The sequence below is a fragment of the Triturus cristatus genome, chromosome 2_2, assembly GCF_964204655.1.
Source record: "Triturus cristatus chromosome 2_2, aTriCri1.1, whole genome shotgun sequence".
NCBI classification, from domain to species: Eukaryota; Metazoa; Chordata; class Amphibia; order Caudata; family Salamandridae; genus Triturus; species Triturus cristatus.
Window position 1 is genome coordinate 1,248,393,688 of NC_140582.1, and position 14,205 is coordinate 1,248,407,892.

At 58.2% G+C, this 14,205-nt stretch overlaps 1 protein-coding gene across 1 annotated transcript in view; it reads left to right on the forward strand.

The window, feature by feature from the left end:
* The first annotated feature begins 230 nt into the window (after nt 1-230).
* The window catches only part of LOC146863513 (rho-related BTB domain-containing protein 2-like), a 708,761-nt gene continuing 694,786 nt past the window's right edge, over nt 231-14,205 (forward strand). The window contains exon 1 of the mRNA XM_085642946.1: nt 231-364. The gene's annotated coding sequence lies outside the window, so the exon portion shown is untranslated. The remainder of the gene's footprint in view (nt 365-14,205) is intronic.

A 14,205-nucleotide genomic window follows, 5' to 3' on the forward strand; every position in this document is an offset into this window, starting at 1 on the left:
ACTGGTGTCCATTCTTTCTGACCCCGCCTCTCCCTGCAGGCTCCGTCTCTCTTGATAGTTTCCCTGGTCCCTGACCCTTCCCACCCCGCAAGCCCGCCCCTCTCAGAACCCGCCCTCCTCACAGGACCCGCCCACCCCGCTGTCCCCGCCTCTCTCATTGGCTTTCCAGCTCTCTGACCCCGCCCTCTCGCCCAGCGCCCGCCTTCCTTTCTGGCCCCGCCCCTCGCCACGCCCCGGGCCTGCTGGCAGTCAGGGCTCCGGCGGCGGCACACAATGGAGAGCTGCGGCCGCGGCGGGAGCAGAGAGCGGCACTGGGGGGCACGAGCGGCCGAGGAGCAGCGCCTGCGGAGCCGCACCGCCTGAGGTGAGCCGGGGGGGAGCTACCGAGGCAGACTGTTACTGCCAGTGGGAGGCGGGGGCTGATGGCGGGGCCCTAGAGGTGAGGGGTCTGCCGAGGGGGTGTGAGGGCCACTACAGAGGGGGTGCGAGGGCCACTACAGAGGGGGTGCGAGGGACTGACATCCCGGGGTGAGCGTTACTACAGAGGGTGTGAGGGATGCTGTACAGAGGGGGTGTGAGGGACTGACAGACCTGGGTGAGGGATACTAAAGAGGGGCTGTGTGGGACACTGTACTGAGGGGTGTGAGGGATGCTACAGAGGGGGTGCGTGGAACTCACACCCCGGGGGTGTGAGGGATGCTGTACAGAGAGGGTGTGAGGGACTGACATCCCTGGGTGAGGGATACTACAGACGGGGTTTGAGGGACACTGTACTGAGGGGGTGGAGGGGTATTACAGAGGGGGTGTGAGGGACTGACATCCAGGTGTGAGGGATACTACAGAGGGGGTGTGAGGGACTGACACACCGGGGGTGTGAGGGATGCTGTACAGAGGGGGCGTGAGGGACTGACACCCCGGGGGCGTGAGGGACTGACATCCCTGGGTGAGGGATACTACAGAGGGGGTGCGAGGGACTGATACCCCGGGGTGTGAGGGATGCTACAGAGGGGGTGTTAGGGACTGACATTCCGGGTGAGGGATACTACAGAGGTGGTGCGAGGGACTGACATCCCGGGGTAGGGATACTACAGAGGGGGTGTGAGGGACTGACATCCAGGTGTGAGGGATACTACAGAGGGGGTGTGAGGGACTGACACACCGGGGGTGTGAGGGATGCTGTACAGAGGGGGTGTGAGGGACTGACATCCCGCGGGTGTGAGGGATACTACAGAGGGGGTGCGAGGGACTGACACCCCGGGGGTGTGAGGGATGCTGTACAGAGGGGGCGTGAGGGACTGACATCCCTGGGTGAGGGATACTACAGAGGGGATGTGAGGGACTGACATCCCGGGGGTGTGAGGGATACTACAGAGGGGGTGCGAGGGACTGATATCCCGGGGGTGTGAGGGATGCTACAGAGGGGGTGTGAGGGACTGACATCCCGGGTGAGGGATACTACAGAGGGGGTGCGAGGGACTGACATCCCGGGGTGAGGGATACTACAGAGGGGGTGTGAGGGACTGACATCCAGGTGTGAGGGATACTACAGAGGGGGTGTGAGGGACTGACACACCGGGGGTGTGAGGGATGCTGTACAGAGGGGATGTGAGGGACTGACATCCCGGGGGTGTGAGGGATACTACAGAGGGGGTGCGAGGGACTGACACCCTGGGGGTGTGAGGGATGCTGTACAGAGGGGGCGTTAGGGACTGACATCCCTGGTTGAAGGATACTACAGAGGGGGTGTGAGGAACTGACATCCCGGAGGTGTGAGGGATACTACAGAGGGGGTGCGAGGGACTGATACCTCAGGGGTGTGAGGGATGCTACAGAGGGGGTGTGAGGGACTGACATCCCGGGTGAGGGATACTACAGAGGGGGTGTGTGGGACACTGTACTGAGGGGTGTGAGGGATGCTACAGAGGGGGTGTGAGGGACTGACATCCTGGGTGAGGGATACTACAGAGGGGATGCGAGGGACTCACACCCTGGGGGTGAGGGATGCTGTACAGAGGGGGGTGTGAGGGACTGACATCACTGGGTGAGGGATACTACAGAGGGGGTTTGAGGGACACTGTACTGAGGGGGTGGAGGGATACTACAGAGGGTGTGCGAGGGACTGGCATCCCGGGGTGAGGGATACTACAGAGGGGGTGTGAGGGACTGACATCCAGGTGTGAGGGATACTACAGAGGGGGTGTGAGGGACTGACACACCGGGGGTATGAGGGATGCTGCACAGACGGGGTGTGAGGGACTGACACCCCGGGGGTGTGAGGGATACTACAGAGGGGTTGCGAGGGACTGACACTCCGGGGGTGTGAGGGATGCTGTACAGAGGGGGTGGAGGGGTACTACAGAGGGGGTGTGAGGGACTCGCACCCCGGGCATGTGAGGAATGCTGTACAAAGGGGGTGTGAGGGGCACTGACAGCCCGGAGTGAGGGATACTACAGAGGGGGTGTGAGGGACTGACATCCCTGGGTGAGGGATACTACAGAGGGGGTGTGTGGGACTGACACCCCGGGTGTGTGGGGGATGCTGTTCAGAGGGGGTGTGAGGGACACTACAGAGGGGGTGTGAGGGACACTACAGAGGGGGTGTGAGGGACACTACAGAGGGGGTGTGAGGGACACTACAGAGGGGGTGTGAGGGACACTACAGAGGGGGTGTGAGGGACACTACAGAGGGGGTGTGAGGGACACTACAGAGGGGGTGTGAGGGACACTACAGAGGGGGTGTGAGGGACACTACTGAGGGGGTGTGAGGGACACTACTGAGGGGGTGTGAGGGACACTACTGAGGGGGTGTGAGGGACACTACTGAGGGGGTGTGAGGGACACTACTGAGGGGGTGTGAGGGACACTACTGAGGGGGTGTGAGGGACACTGTACTGAGGGGGTGGAGGTGTACTACAGAGGGGGTGTGAGGGACTGACACCCCGGGCGTGTGAGGGATGCTGTACTGAGGGGGTGTGAGGGACACTGTACTGAGGGGGTGGAGGGGTACTACAGGGGGGGGGTGTGAGGGACTGACATCCCGGGGTGAGGGATACTAAAGAGGGGGTGTGTGGGACACTGTACTGAGGGGTAGTGAGAGATACTACAGAGGGGGGGGTGAGGGACTGACACCGGGGGGGGGTGAGGGACTGACACCCCGGCGGGGGAGGGATACCACCGAGGGGGGGTGAGGGGCTGACAGCCCGGAGTGAGGGATACTACAGAGGGGGTGTGAGGGACTGACACCCCGGGGGGGGGATGAGGGATACTACAGAGGGGGGGTGAGGGATTGACACCCCGGGGGGGGGGGTGAGGGATACTACAGAGGGGGTGTGAGGGACTGACACCCCGGGGGGGGGAGGTGAGGGATACTACAGAGGGGGGGTGAGGGGCTGACAGCCCGGAGTGAGGGATACTACAGAGGGGGTGTGAGGGGGCACTGACATCCCGGGTGATGGATACTACAGAGTGGGTCTTAGGGGGCACTGACAGCCTGCGGTGAGGGTTACTACAGAGGGGGTGCGAGGGACTGACACCCGGGAGGTAAGGGATACTAGAGAGGGGGTGTGAGGGACAGACATCCAGGTGTGAGGGATACTACAGAGGGGGTGTGAGGGACTGACATCCAGGTGTGAGGGATACTACAGAGGGGGTGTGAGGGGGCACTGACATCCCGGGTGAGGGATACTACAGAGTGGGTCTGAGGGGGCACTGACAACCTGCGGTGAGGGTTACTACAGAGGGGGTGCGAGGGACTGACACCCCGGGGGTGTGAGGGATGCTGTACAGAGGGGGTGTGAGGGACACTGTACTGAGGAGGTGGAGGGGTACTACAGAAGGGGATGTGAGGGACTGACACCCCGGGCGTGTGAGGGATGCTGTACAAAGGGGGTGTGAGGGGCACTGACAGCCCGGACTGAGGGATACTACAGAGGGGGTGTGAGGGACTGACATCCCTGGGTGAGGGATACTACAGAGGGGGTGTGTGGGACTGACACCCCGGGTGTGTGGGGGATGCTGTTCAGAGGGGGTGTGAGGGACACTACAGAGGGGGTGTGAGGGACACTACAGAGGGGGTGTGAGGGACACTACAGAGGGGGTGTGAGGGACACTACAGAGGGGGTGTGAGGGACACTACAGAGGGGGTGTGAGGGACACTACAGAGGGGGTGTGAGGGACACTACAGAGGGGGTGTGAGGGACACTACAGAGGGGGTGTGAGGGACACTACAGAGGGGGTGTGAGGGACACTACAGAGGGGGTGTGAGGGACACTACAGAGGGGGTGTGAGGGACACTACAGAGGGGGTGTGAGGGACACTACAGAGGGGGTGTGAGGGACACTACAGAGGGGGTGTGAGGGACACTACAGAGGGGGTGTGAGGGACACTACAGAGGGGGTGTGAGGGACACTACAGAGGGGGTGTGAGGGACACTACAGAGGGGGTGTGAGGGACACTACAGAGGGGGTGTGAGGGACACTACAGAGGGGGTGTGAGGGACACTGTACAGAGGGGGTGAAGGGGTACTACAGAGGGGGTGTGAGGGACTGACATCCAGGTGTGAGGGATACTACAGAGGGGGTGTGAGGGGGCACTGACATCCCGGGTGAGGGATACTACAGAGTGGGTCTGAGGGGGCACTGACAACCTGCGGTGAGGGTTACTACAGAGGGGGTGCGAGGGACTGACACCCCGGGGGTGTGAGGGATGCTGTACAGAGGGGGTGTGAGGGACACTGTACTGAGGAGGTGGAGGGGTACTACAGAAGGGGATGTGAGGGACTGACACCCCGGGCGTGTGAGGGATGCTGTACAAAGGGGGTGTGAGGGGCACTGACAGCCCGGACTGAGGGATACTACAGAGGGGGTGTGAGGGACTGACATCCCTGGGTGAGGGATACTACAGAGGGGGTGTGTGGGACTGACACCCCGGGTGTGTGGGGGATGCTGTTCAGAGGGGGTGTGAGGGACACTACAGAGGGGGTGTGAGGGACACTACAGAGGGGGTGTGAGGGACACTACAGAGGGGGTGTGAGGGACACTACAGAGGGGGTGTGAGGGACACTACAGAGGGGGTGTGAGGGACACTACAGAGGGGGTGTGAGGGACACTACAGAGGGGGTGTGAGGGACACTACAGAGGGGGTGTGAGGGACACTACAGAGGGGGTGTGAGGGACACTACAGAGGGGGTGTGAGGGACACTACAGAGGGGGTGTGAGGGACACTACAGAGGGGGTGTGAGGGACACTACAGAGGGGGTGTGAGGGACACTACAGAGGGGGTGTGAGGGACACTACAGAGGGGGTGTGAGGGACACTACAGAGGGGGTGTGAGGGACACTACAGAGGGGGTGTGAGGGACACTACAGAGGGGGTGTGAGGGACACTACAGAGGGGGTGTGAGGGACACTACAGAGGGGGTGTGAGGGACACTGTACAGAGGGGGTGAAGGGGTACTACAGAGGGGTTGTGAGGGACTGACACCCCAGGCGTGTGAGGGATGCTGTACAGAGGGGGTGTGAGGGATACTGTACAGAGGGGGTGTGATAGACTGACATACAGGGGTGAGGAATACTACAGAGGGGGTGCGAGGGGGCACTGGCATCCCGGGGGGGAGGGATACTACAGTGGGGGTGTGAGGGAGTACTGATACCCCGGGGGTGTGAGGGTTACTACAGTGGGGGTGTGAGGGAGTACTGATACCCCGGGGGTGTGAGGGTTACTACAGAGGGGGTGTGAGGGACTGACATACAGGGGTGAGGAATACTACAGAGGGGGTGTGAGGGGCTGACGACCCCGAGTGAGGGATACTACAGAGGGACTGTGAGGGGGCACTGACAGCCCGGGGTGAGGGATACTACAGAGGGGTAGTGAGGGACTGACATCCAGGAGTGAGGGATACTACAGAGGGTGTGTGAGGGGCACTGACACCCTGGGGGTTTGAGAGACGCTGTACTGAGGGGGTGTGAGGGATATTACAGAGGGGGTGTGAGGGGGACACTGACACCCCAGTTGTGTGAAGGATTTTACAGAGTGGGGTGTGTGAGGGGCATTGACACCCCGGTGTTGTGAGGGATACCACAGAGGGTGTGAGGGGCACTGACACCCCGGCGGTGTGAGTGATACTACAGAGAGGGTGTGAGGGGCACTGTACTGAGGGGGTGTGAGGGACACTGAAACCCAAGTGGTGTGAAGGACTCTACAGAGTGGTGTGTGTGAGGGGCACTGACACCCCGGGGTGTGAGGGATACTACAGATGGGGTGTGAGGGACACTGTACTGAGAGGGGGTCTCATGTGCTGACAGCTGAGATGGAAGAGAGGGGGTTTCCCTGGCTGATAGCAGAGATGGAAGAGAGGGGGTCTCCCTGGCTGATAGCAGAGATGGAAGAGAGGGGGTCTCCCTGGCTGATAGCAGAGATGGAAGAGAGGGGGTCTCCCTGGCTGATAGCAGAGATGGAAGAGAGGGGGTCTCCCTGGCTGATAGCAGAGATGGAAGAGAGGGGGTCTCCCTGGCTGATAGCAGAGATGGAAGAGAGGGGGTCTCCCTGGCTGATCGCGGAGATGGAAGAGAGGGGGTCGGTCTCCTGTGCTGACAGCGGAGATGGAAGAGAGGGGGTCTCCTGTGCTGACAGCGGAGATGGAAGAGAGGGGGTCTCCTGTGCTGACAGCTGAGGTGGAAGAGAGGGCGGTCTCCTGTGCTGACAGCTGAGGTGGAAGAGAGGGCGGTCTCCTGTGCTGACAGCTGAGGTGGAAGAGAGGGCGGTCTCCTGTGCTGACAGCTGAGGTGGAAGTGAGGGGGTCTCCTTTGCTGACAGCTGAGGTGGAAGAGAGGGGGGTCTCCTGTGCTGACAGCGGAGATGGGAGAGAGGGGGTCTCCTGTGCTGACAGCGGATATGGGAGAGAGAGGGTCTCCTGTGCTGACAGCGGAGATGGGAGAGAGGGCGGTCTCCTTTGCTGACAGCTGAGGTGGAAGAGAGGGGTTCTCCTGTGCTGACAGCGGAGATGGAAGAGAGGGGGTGTCCTGTGCTGACAGTGGAGATGGAAGAGAAGGGTCTCCTATGCTGACAGCGGAGATGGGAGAGAGGGCGGTCTCCTTTGCTGACAGCGGAGATGGGAGAGAGGGCGGTCTCCTTTGCTGACAGCTGAGGTGGAAGAGAGGGGGTCTCCTGTGCTGACAGCGGAGATGGAAGAGAGGGGGGTCTCCTGTGCTGCCAGCGGAGATGGAAGAGAGGGGGTCTCCTGTGCTGACAGCGGAGATGGAAGAGAGGGGGTGTCCTGTGCTGACAGCGGAGATGGAAGAGAGGGGGGTCTCCTGTGCTGACAGCTGAGGTGGAAGAGAGGGCGGTCTCCTTTGCTGACAGCGGAGATGGGAGAGAGGGCGGTCTCCTTTGCTGACAGCGGAGATGGGAGAGAGGGCGGTCTCCTGTGCTGACAGCTGAGGTGGAAGAGAGGGCGGTCTCCTTTGCTGACAGCTGAGGTGGAAGAGAGGGGGTCTTCTGTGCTGACAGCGGAGATGGAAGAGAGGGGGTCTCCTGTGCTGCCAGCGGAGATGGAAGAGAGGGGGTCTTCTGTGCTGACAGCGGAGATGGAAGAGAGGGGGTCTTCTGTGCTGACAGCGGAGATGGAAGAGAGGGGGTGTCCTGTGCTGACAGCGGAGATGGAAGAGAGGGGGTGTCCTGTGCTGACAGTGGAGATGGAAGAGAGGGGGTCTCCTGTGCTGACAGCTGAGGTGGAAGAGAGGGCGGTCTCCTTTGCTGACAGCTGAGGTGGAAGAGAGGGGGTCTCCTTTGCTGACAGCTGAGGTGGAAGAGAGGGGGTCTCCTTTGCTGACACCGGAGATGGAAGAGAGGGGGTGTCTCCTGTGCTGTCAGCGGAGATGGAAGAGAGGGGGTGTCCTGCGCTGACAGCGGAGATGGAAGAGAGGGGGTCTTCTGTGCTGACAGCGGAGATGGGAGAGAGGGGGTCTCCTGTGCTGACAGCGGATATGGGAGAGAGAGGGTCTCCTGTGCTGACAGCGGAGATGGGAGAGAGGGCGGTCTCCTTTGCTGACAGCTGAGGTGGAAGAGAGGGGTTCTCCTGTGCTGACAGCGGAGATGGAAGAGAGGGGGTGTCCTGTGCTGACAGTGGAGATGGAAGAGAAGGGTCTCCTATGCTGACAGCGGAGATGGGAGAGAGGGCGGTCTCCTTTGCTGACAGCGGAGATGGGAGAGAGGGCGGTCTCCTTTGCTGACAGCTGAGGTGGAAGAGAGGGGGTCTCCTGTGCTGACAGCGGAGATGGAAGAGAGGGGGGTCTCCTGTGCTGCCAGCGGAGATGGAAGAGAGGGGGTCTCCTGTGCTGACAGCGGAGATGGAAGAGAGGGGGTGTCCTGTGCTGACAGCGGAGATGGAAGAGAGGGGGGTCTCCTGTGCTGACAGCTGAGGTGGAAGAGAGGGCGGTCTCCTTTGCTGACAGCGGAGATGGGAGAGAGGGCGGTCTCCTTTGCTGACAGCGGAGATGGGAGAGAGGGCGGTCTCCTGTGCTGACAGCTGAGGTGGAAGAGAGGGGGTCTTCTGTGCTGACAGCGGAGATGGAAGAGAGGGGGTCTCCTGTGCTGCCAGCGGAGATGGAAGAGAGGGGGTCTTCTGTGCTGACAGCGGAGATGGAAGAGAGGGGGTCTTCTGTGCTGACAGCGGAGATGGAAGAGAGGGGGTGTCCTGTGCTGACAGTGGAGATGGAAGAGAGGGGGTCTCCTGTGCTGACAGCTGAGGTGGAAGAGAGGGCGGTCTCCTTTGCTGACAGCTGAGGTGGAAGAGAGGGGGTCTCCTTTGCTGACAGCTGAGGTGGAAGAGAGGGGGTCTCCTTTGCTGACACCGGAGATGGAAGAGAGGGGGTGTCTCCTGTGCTGTCAGCGGAGATGGAAGAGAGGGGGTGTCCTGCGCTGACAGCGGAGATGGAAGAGAGGGGGTCTTCTGTGCTGACAGCGGAGATGGAAGAGAGGGGGTCTTCTGTGCTGACAGCGGAGATGGAAGAGAGGGGGTGTCCTGTGCTGACAGTGGAGATGGAAGAGAGGGGGTCTCCTGTGCTGACAGCTGAGGTGGAAGAGAGGGCGGTCTCCTTTGCTGACAGCTGAGGTGGAAGAGAGGGGGTCTCCTTTGCTGACAGCTGAGGTGGAAGAGAGGGGGTCTCCTTTGCTGACACCGGAGATGGAAGAGAGGGGGTGTCTCCTGTGCTGTCAGCGGAGATGGAAGAGAGGGGGTGTCCTGTGCTGACAGCGGAGATGGAAGAGAGGGGGTCTCCTGTGCAGACAGCCGAGGTGGAAGCGAGGGGGTCTCCTGTGCTGACAGCGGAGATGGAAGTGAGGGGGTCTTCTGTGCTGTGAAGCCGAGGGAGGGACAGACAGCTAAACAAGCCTTCCTGCCAGGGTGCCTGCTGGAAATGTAAATCAGTGCAGTTGGGTAATCCGCAAAAGTAGAGGCTGCTGGGTATTTATTATCTGGACTTTCTGGAGTCACTCGAAGCTTCCTAATAGTAAAGATGGATTCATCTTGAGAGGTGTGTGCTCATGGTGCAAGCAGGCAGCCGTGCAGTGTGTACCTCAATGGACAGGTACACAACGCCTGCAGTGCTAGCGCCTGCAGTGCTAGCGCCTGCAGTGCCTGCGCCTGCAGTGCCTGCGCCTGCAGTGCCAGCGCCTGCAGTGCCTGCGCCTGCAGTGCCTGCGCCTGCAGTGCCTGCGCCTGCAGTGCCTGCGCCTGCGTATAACTAACATATATATTTTGGAATCTATGATCTTGAACCTGCTTATTTTTGGACACTTTGTGCCAGTTTATCTTCTACTGGGTTTAAATGAATGCCTTACATATTCACAGCGCTTTCTATCACAGACCGCGTTCTTGTAGCACGTCACCATTACCAGCTGCTCCAACCATTACATTTTGTGGCTCTCTGGTTGCACACAGGCAGGCATCTGCACTAATAGAGGTTTCCTAACTTTCAGCAATGCGTTTCCCACTGATTTGTTTAACTAGCATTTATTTTTTATTTTAAGGTGTGCATTTTTTGATATGCAGTTACATGATGGAGAAAGACTAACACAATACTTACAGAGTATCTTGAGTAATTTTTGCAACGCCCCCGACCCCGCCCCCTCCCCATTTACTCGGCATCACAGTCCCCATAGTTTATAAAACTTTTTTTTAATGCACTCCGACCCCTGGTTAAGGGTCATGGACACCCTGGATGCAGTGGGTGTGAGGCGCTCTTCCATGCATCTAGGCTTGAGGATTGGCACCCTGGATGCGGTGGGTGTGAGGCGCTCTTCCATGCATCTAGGCTTGAGGATTGGCACCCTGGATGCAGTGGGTGTGAGACGCTCTTCCATGCATCCAGGCTTGAGGATTGGCACCCTGGATGCAGTGGGTGTGAGACGCTCTTCCATGCATCTAGGCTTGAGGATTGGCACCCTGGATGCAGTGGGTGTGAGACGCTCTTCCATGCATCTAGGCTTGAGGATTGGTACCCTGGATGCAGTGGGTGTGAGACGCTCTTCCATGCATCTAGGCTTGAGGATTGGCACCCTGGATGCAGTGGGTGTGAGAGACGCTCTTCCTTGCATCTAGGCTTGAGGATTGGCACCCTGGATGCGGTGGGTGTGAGACGCTCTTCCATGCATCTAGGCTTGAGGATTGGCACCCTGGATGCGGTGGGTGTGAGACGCTCTTCCATGCATCTAGGCTTGAGGATTGGCACCCTGGATGCGGTGGGTTGAGACGCTCTTCCATGCATCTAGGCTTGAGGATTGGCACCCTGGATGCGGTGGGTGTGAGACGCTCTTCCATGCATCTAGGCTTGAGGATTGGTACCCTGGATGCAGTGGGTGTGAGACGCTCTTCCATGCATCTAGGCTTGTGGATTGGCACCCTGGATGCAGTGGATGTGAGACGCTCTTCCATGCATCTAGGCTTGAGGTTTGGCATCCTGGATGCAGTGGGTGTGAGACGCTCTTCCATCTAGGCTTGAGGATTGGCACCCTGGATGGAGGAGTTGTGAGAGACGCTCTTTCAAGCCTCTAGGCTTGAGGATTGGCACCCTGTATGCAGTGGGTGTGAGATGCTCTTCCATGCATCTAGGCTTGAGGATTGGCACCCTGGATGCGGTGGGTGTGAGACGCTCTTCCATGCATCTAGGCTTGAGGATTGGCACCCTGGATGCAGTGGGTGTGGTCGCTCTTCCATGCATCTAGGCTTGAGGATTGGCACCCTGGATGCAGTGGGTGTGAGACGCTCTTCCATGCATCTAGGCTTGAGGATTGGCACCCTGGATGCAGTGGGTGTGAGACGCTCTTCCATGCATCTAGGCTTGAGGATTGGCACCCTGGATGCAGTGGGTGTTTTATGCACAGTGGCCCTTTCGAAATATGTACAGACTTGTTTTATGCACATTGGCCCTTTTTGGAAATATGCACAGGCTTGTTTTATGCACAGTGGCCCTTTTGGAAATATGCACAGGCTTGTTTTATGCACAGTGGCCCTTTTGGAAATATGTACAGACTTGTTTTATGCGCAGTGACCCTTTTGGAAATATGTACAGAATTGTTTTATGCACAGTGGCCCTTTTGAAAATATGCACAGGCTTGTTTTGTGCACAGTGGCCCTTTTGAAAATATGCACAGGCTTGTTTTATGCACAGTGGCCCTTTTGAAAATATGCACAGACTCGTTTTATGCACAGTGGACCTTTTGGAAATATGCACAGGCTTGTTTTATGCACAGTGGCCCTTTTGGAAATATGTACACACTTGTTTTATGCACAGTGTTTTTTGGTGATAACGCATAAACATGTTTCATTCACAGCACCCTTTTGGTCCTACGCATAAACATTTTTCATGCACAGTGCCCTTTTGGTGATACACATAGACATGTTTCATGCACAGCGCCCTTTTAGTGATACGCATAAACCTGTTTCATGCACAGCACACTTTTGGTGATACATGTAGACATGTATAATGCCCAGCACACTTTTGGTGATACATGTAGACATGTATAATGCACAGCGCCCTTTTGGTGATACACGTAGACATGTATAATGCACAGTGCCCTTTTGGTGATACGCATAGACCTGTTTCATGCACAGCGCCCTTTTAGTGATGCGCATAAACCTGTTTCATGCACAGCACACTTTTGGTGATACATGTAGACATGTATAATGCACAGCACACTTTTGGTGATACATGTAGACATGTATAATGCACAGTGCCCTTTTGGTGATGCGCATGGAGGTGTTTCATGCACAGTGCCCTTTTGGTGATACGCATGGAGGTGTTTCCCACACAGTGCCCTTTTGGTGATGCGCATAGACGTGTTTCATGCACAGCACCCTTTTGGTGCTACGCATGGAGGTGTTTCATGCTCAGCGCCCTCTTGGTGATGCACATAGACGTGTTTCATGCACAGCGCCCTCTTGGTGATGCACGTAGACCTGTTTCATGCACAGCGCCCTTTTGGTGATACGCATAGACGTGTTTCATACCAGTGCCCTTTTGGTGCTAAGCGTAGATGTGTTTCATGCACAGCGCCCTCTTGGTGATGCGCATAGAAGTGTTTTCTGCTCTTCCACTGTTCCTGGCCGCTCTCCTTGCCAGTCGAGGCTTTCAGTGTGTTTGTGAGACAACACATGCGAAAGTATTTCTGGCACTGTTTATCCTCTCCGTGGTTTGTAGCCGGACTTTGGGGTGTTTTTAACCAGTGATGGCTTGCTTGTGCTTCCTCGGATCTCTCTCTCTGGGGTGTGGTGTGCAGTCCCTGCTGTCGCTTCCTGTCCTCGGATTCGTTCAGATTGTGTGTCTGTGGGGTAGGATTTGTAGGTTGGGTCTTGGTAGTCATTTTTTGTGACCGTAGCCGAGCCCGACAGGTATCAGTAGAGCAGCCGTCCCCGGGAGTTCTCTTGACAGGTATCAGTAGAGCAGCCGTCCCCGGGAGTTCTCTTGACAGGTATCAGTAGAGCAGCCGGCTCCGGGAGGTCTCTTGACAGGTATCAGTAGAGCAGCCGACCCCAGGAGGTCTCTTGACAGGTATCAGTAGAGCAGCCGTCCCCAGGAGGTCTCTTGACAGGTATCAGTAGAGCAGCCGTCCCCAGGAGGTCTCTTGACGGGTATCAGTAGAGCAGCCGACCCCAGGAGGTCTCTTGACAGGTATCAGTAGAGCAGCCGACCCCAGGAGGTCTCTTGACAGGTATCAGTAGAGCAGCCGTCCCCAGGAGGTCTCTTGACAGGTATCAGTAGAGCAGCCGACCCCGGGAGGTCTCTTGACAGGTATCAGTTTAGCAGCCGGCTCCGGGAGGTCTCTTGACAGGTATCAGTAGAGCAGCCGACCCCAGGAGGTCTCTTGACGGGTATCAGTAGAGCAGCTGACCCCGGGAGGTCTCTTGACAGGTATCAGTAGAGTAGAGCAGCCGTCCCCGGGAGGTCTCTTGACAGGTATCAGTAGAGTAGAGCAGCCGTCCCCCGGAGGTCTCTTGACTGGTATCAGTAGAGCAGCGTCCCCGGGAGGTCTCTTGACAGGTGTCAGTAGAGCAGCCGTCCCCAGGAGGTCTCTTGACAGGTATCAGCAGAGCAGCCGGCTCCGGGAGGTCTCTTGACAGGTATCAGTAGAGCAGCCGACCCCAGGAGGTCTCTTGACAGGTATCAGTAGAGCAGCCGTGTTGGAAAGCGGTTCCCGGGGAGGCTGCGGAGTGTGCTCCCGTCCACCCTGGGGCCCACCTTTCCCAGAATTAGGCCGAGCAAGAGCAGAGAGGCCCTGCCTGGCAGGGTCTCGCACCTAGGATCGCATGCACTGCGCTTACTCTCTCTTCGGATAGAGGGACACCACACAGTAGGTCGTTTATAAGGTAATAAGTCTTTATCGGTAGTTGTCAGGGATCTTTATGATCCGGTAAGCAGGTACCAAAGTAAATGCCACAGGCGGCAGCGATCTTGTGATGAGGGAAAAAGGGGGTAGCGGGACAGTCTTTGAATCAGTGTCTCTGCGAGTTATCCGGCGCCCAGCTCTCAATCCTCGAGCTGAGGGGATGTTGCTTCTCTCGGCGATCTCTACCGATCTTCTTGGAGGAACGGGCCGCGAGTCACTCAGCAGGCACCGGAGGGTCTTAGTTCAGGGAGCCGCGACGGCGTCAGCAGGGCTCAGATGGATCAGAGTTCGGGGAGCCGCGACGGCGTCAGCAGGGCTCAGATGG